This window comes from Mandrillus leucophaeus, unplaced genomic scaffold (genome assembly GCF_000951045.1).
Source record: "Mandrillus leucophaeus isolate KB7577 unplaced genomic scaffold, Mleu.le_1.0 Scaffold204, whole genome shotgun sequence".
NCBI classification, from domain to species: domain Eukaryota; kingdom Metazoa; phylum Chordata; class Mammalia; order Primates; family Cercopithecidae; genus Mandrillus; species Mandrillus leucophaeus.
In genome coordinates, this window is record NW_012102077.1 from 3,269,020 (window position 1) to 3,273,947 (window position 4,928).

Sequence of the window (4,928 nt, forward strand, 5' to 3'; positions counted from 1 at the left end):
TGCAGTGGCACGATCAAGGCTCACTGCAAGCTCTGCCTCCTGGGTTCACGCCATTCTCCTGCCTCAGCCTCCCGAGTAGCTGGGATTACAGGTACCCACAGCATGCCTGGCTAATTTTTTGTATTTTTTTAGAGACGGGGTTTCACCATGTTAGCCAGGATAGTCTTGATCACCTGACCTCGTGATCCACTCGCCTTGGCCTCCCAAAGTGCTGGGATTACACACTTTTCTCCTCTTTTGAGGCTCCCTCATATTTTTATTCCACCTCTCTCTTCAGTTTCAGGGTCTTCTCTCTTTCACTATTTTCCAGACCCATTTATCACAAGGAACAACACAGTGACCTGGAAAGTCTTGCCTGGGAAATCAAGAGGCCTGGCCTCTGGCTCTCAGCACTGTTACCCTTCACTAGGGATGAGTGCTGGGGAAACACAGTTCCCTGGGCCTCCCTTTTTTGAATGTTTTCTCTGTCCCTTTAGCACTAACATTGTGGAGTTCATCACTTGGTTTATTTTATAACTACCATTTCCTTTCCTCTCAAGATTCCTAGCTAATTCAAATAATCGGTCAGTTGAAATAATCAAAAACATTTCTCCTCAGAGAGGCCCATGTGCAATTCATATGAGCCTCACCAGGAAGCTCGTTAGAAATCCCAGTCCCAGCCCAGACCTACTGAGTCAGAACCTGTATTTCAATGGGGTCCCCGAATGATCTCTATGCACACTGAAATCTAGAAATTCTCTTCTCAAGAGGTGTTTGGGCATCGAGCGCAGAGCTCAGGAGCACAGTTCCTGGCAGTCCAAGGGAACAAGACCTGCTGGGGCCACTGATGGAGGGTGTCCAGCAGATTCCAGGAAGCCCATTTTTTCTGATTGCAGCTTTTACTATTGACCTCAGTGACCCCACAGCTTCCTCCTGATGCTACAACTGGAATGGTGCCACCATGCAAGATCCAAGAACATCTTTTACCAGGAACAAAGAGCCAAATGTACCTCCCAGGATAAAGGAGAAGCCAGTGACAAATGAGCATAAGAAAAAATAAGCCTATCCTTCCTGCTTCTTGCAGATTTTGTCTTCCTACAAACAGCCTTCAGTTCTTTCTCTGGACTCCCATTTCTCCACTTCATCTTTCCAAAGGGGAGTACTGATGGGTGAATTCTCCCATCAGTTGCCTTGTACTTAGAAATCCATGTATCTTCCTTGAGTTGTTTCATCAAACTCATCTCAAGTTTTTGCTAACCCATTTGGATAACAGAAAATGCACATGAGAATCTCTGTAACATTTTTAAGGTGCTGTCAAACTTTATGTAGTCAGAATCCTTAACTCCCATCTGACTTCTTTGAATCTAGCATTCTTAACAGTTTTCTTGGAAATGATATTCCCTGAATGAGATAATTATCAAAAATGAGTAAAGGTGGCCAAGATATCTGGCGTATAAATCAAACCCTGGTCCGGCTTCTCTCTGGATACCAAAAGAACGTTGCTTTCCGAGCATCTGCCGGTCCCCCTGCAGCGACGGCAGATGCTACTGTGGAACCAGCGCTCCTGCTAATCCTGGATGTGAAGGTGAGAAACTCACTTTGGTTATTAATGGAGAAGTAATTCCAGATTTCACATGATCTCAAGTCACTCACAGCCTCAACTGCCTCTTCACACAATACAAGAGAGAACCAGAAGTTATTTTTAAACTACTCTGAACTGCAGAAATAAATATTATATAAGCACCATACATGAGGGTTGATGAATTTTATACCTTAGTCCCTCACTCAGAACCTATGTATTCTTGTTTGATACTTGGTTCTAAAAAGCTTAGATATGTGATTTTGAGGTTGTAATAAATTTTAAAAAAGAAAGACTTACTACAGGTAAGGGCACTGTGACCACTATTTGAGATAGAGGATGCAGGAAAAAAAGCAGAAATCCTATATGTGCAAGTGCACACACACAAAGAATTGTTTGGGAGCATTTTATGTAGGGACAAAGATCCATTCCTATACTTGCCCCTGAGAACATTATTGTGTTACAACTCAGTATCTCAATTTATATTCTTTTACTTTTTTAAAAAATAGAGATGCGGTCTTGCCATGTTGCCCAGGCTGGTCTCAAATTCTTGGCCTCAAGGGATCCTCCCACCTCAGTCTCCTAAAGTGCTGGGATTACAGGTGTGAGACACTACATACAGCCTCCAATTAATATATATATTTTTGAGACAGAGTCTTAGTCTGTTGTCCAGGTTGGAGTACGGTGGCGCGATCTAGGCTCATTGCAACCTCTGCCTCCTGGATTCAGGTGATTCTTGTGCCTCAGCCCCCTGAGTAGCTGGGATTACAGGCATGAGCCACCACACCCAGCTATTTTTTTATTTTTTATTTTTAGTAGATGCAAGGTTTTACCATGTTGGCCAGGCTGGTCTCGAACTCCTGACCTCAAGCTATCTGCCTGCCTCAGCCTCCCAAAGTACTAGGATTACAGGCATGAACCACTGCGCCTGGCAGTATTCTTAACGATAGTGCTGAGTCTTGCCCAAAATGTGAAATGTTCAGCAGTAATAAATAAAGACAGGTAAGCATAAATTATAGTTAAACTGTAAAAATGTATAACCATAGCATATATGCAATTTAGACAAATTTCCATTGAAAATAGTCAAAATAATGTTTTGAGGTTCAATTTAAGGATTCTGACTACATAAAGTTTGACAGCACCTTAAAAATGTTACAGAGATTCTCATGTGCATTTTCTGTTATCCAAATGGGTTAGCAAAAACTTGAGATGAGTTTGATGAAACAACTCAAGGAAGATACATGGATTTCTAAGTACAAGGCAAGGAATCACCTCAAAGAAGTCAGGATGATTCCTATGACTCTGTTTGAAATTATGGATAAAATATTTTAGAGTGCATTAGGGTTTTCCAGAGAAACAGAACCAATACGATGTATATATGTAGAGAAAGAAATATATTATGAGGAATTTGGTTCATGCAATTATGGAGGCCGATAAATCACAAGATTGGCAGGGTGAGCAGGCTGGAGACCCAGGAGAACTGATGCTTTGGTTCTAATCTGAGGGCAAAGGCCTGGGAACCAGGAGAGCTGACGGTGCAATTCTAGTCCCAGGGTGGCAGGCTTGAGACCCAGGAAGAACTGATGTTTCAGTTCAAGTTCAAGTCTGAAGGCAGAAAAAAGGCTGATGTCCCAGAGTGAAGATGATCTGGTAGAAAGAGAGCATTCTCTCTTTCTCAGGGAGGGTCAGCCTTTTTGTTCTATGCAGGCCTTCGACCAATTAGATGAGGTCTACCCACAGCAGAGTGGGCAATCTGCTTTACTCAGTTTACGCACTTACATGTGAATCTCATGAAAAGCATGCTCATGAAATTCTGAGAACGCCATGGTCCAGTCAAGATACACATGAAATTAACTGTCACATAGGAATATGACAGAAAGAACAAATGTATGTAGAATCATACCCCTCAGGCTAGCAGGAGCTTAGCAATTACTTGGTTCAACTACCAATATAATACTCCAGATCTTACTGCATCTCTGATAAATTATTCTTCAACCAAGATTTAAACAGCTTAGGGGTAGAGGAATAATTCGCTCTATTTAGAGCACATTCATCTTTGAGTAATTCTCTTAGAACGCTCTTTTACATACTGAGGTACAATCAATATCCTTGCAACACCTATAAATAATACCTAGCTTTATCTTTTTTTGGTCTTTAGTGGGGAAAAATCTCAGGAATAGGACTAAGGAGAGGTGAGGTTACCCTCTTCCAATATTTCAAGACATTATTTGATAGAGAAATTGTACTTGTGTTGAAAGGCCATTGTGAGTAAAAGTTATGGAAAGGCAAAAAGAAACATTTAAATAACCATTAATGTCCAACCTTATAATAAACTGCCTGGAAAAACCCTGAGTTTCCCACTATTGGAGGCATTCTAATTTAGGCTTGGCCACCAATTGTCAGGGTACCATACAAAATGTTTCTTGGCCGGGCGTGGTGGCTCACGCCTGTAATCCCAGCACTTTGGGAGACCAAGGTGGGCAGATCACTTGAGATCAGGAGTTCGAGAACAGCCTGGCCAACATGGTGAAACTCCATTTCTACCAAAAATACACAAAAAAATTAGCTGGGTGTGGTGGTGCATGCCTGTAATCCTAGCTACTTGGGAAGCTGAGGCAGAAGAATCGCTTGAACCCAGGAGGTGGAGGTTGCAGTGAGCCAAGATTGTGCCACTACACTCCAGCCTGGGCGACAGAGTGAGACTCTGTTTCAAAAAAAAAAGCTTCTATATTACATGGAAGATTTTGTTTTACAAACTCGAACTTACTCTTACTTATACTATTGTGCCTTCTGGGTTACAACTTCTCAATACTCAGCATTTTAATAATAATAAGAAATCACTAAGAGTTATTTAGTGCTTGTTGCACCACGCATTGTACCAACCATTTTACATGTATGATCTTTCTTAATCATTTCAACAACCCTATGACAGAGGTTATGGTGTTAGTATTCTCATATGATGAATCAGAAAACCAAGACTTACAAAGATTAACAATCCTGTCTTTAAATTATATGGATTATGAACCAGTGGTTGCCAAGTATTGGCAGTGAAGGGAGAGGTTGATTACAAAAGCACACCAGAGAAGTTCTCTGGATGATGGAACTGTTCTACATCATGATGGCTGAATGCATTGATCAAAACTCATATTAAAAAGGGTAAATTTTACTATGCAAATTACATCCCAATCAACCTGACTTTTAAAATCTTGCCTTTGATCATACAGCTACGTAGAGCCCTTGTGTGTGTGTTAGCATATTTGCAAGTTTGGGTTCTGAAGTTACTTGCTTTTTTCCCGAGGCCTATAATTTGGGGCAAGTGTCACATTTGCAACAGTGGTGCTTTGCCTAAGTTCACAGTTTGTGTGGCCAG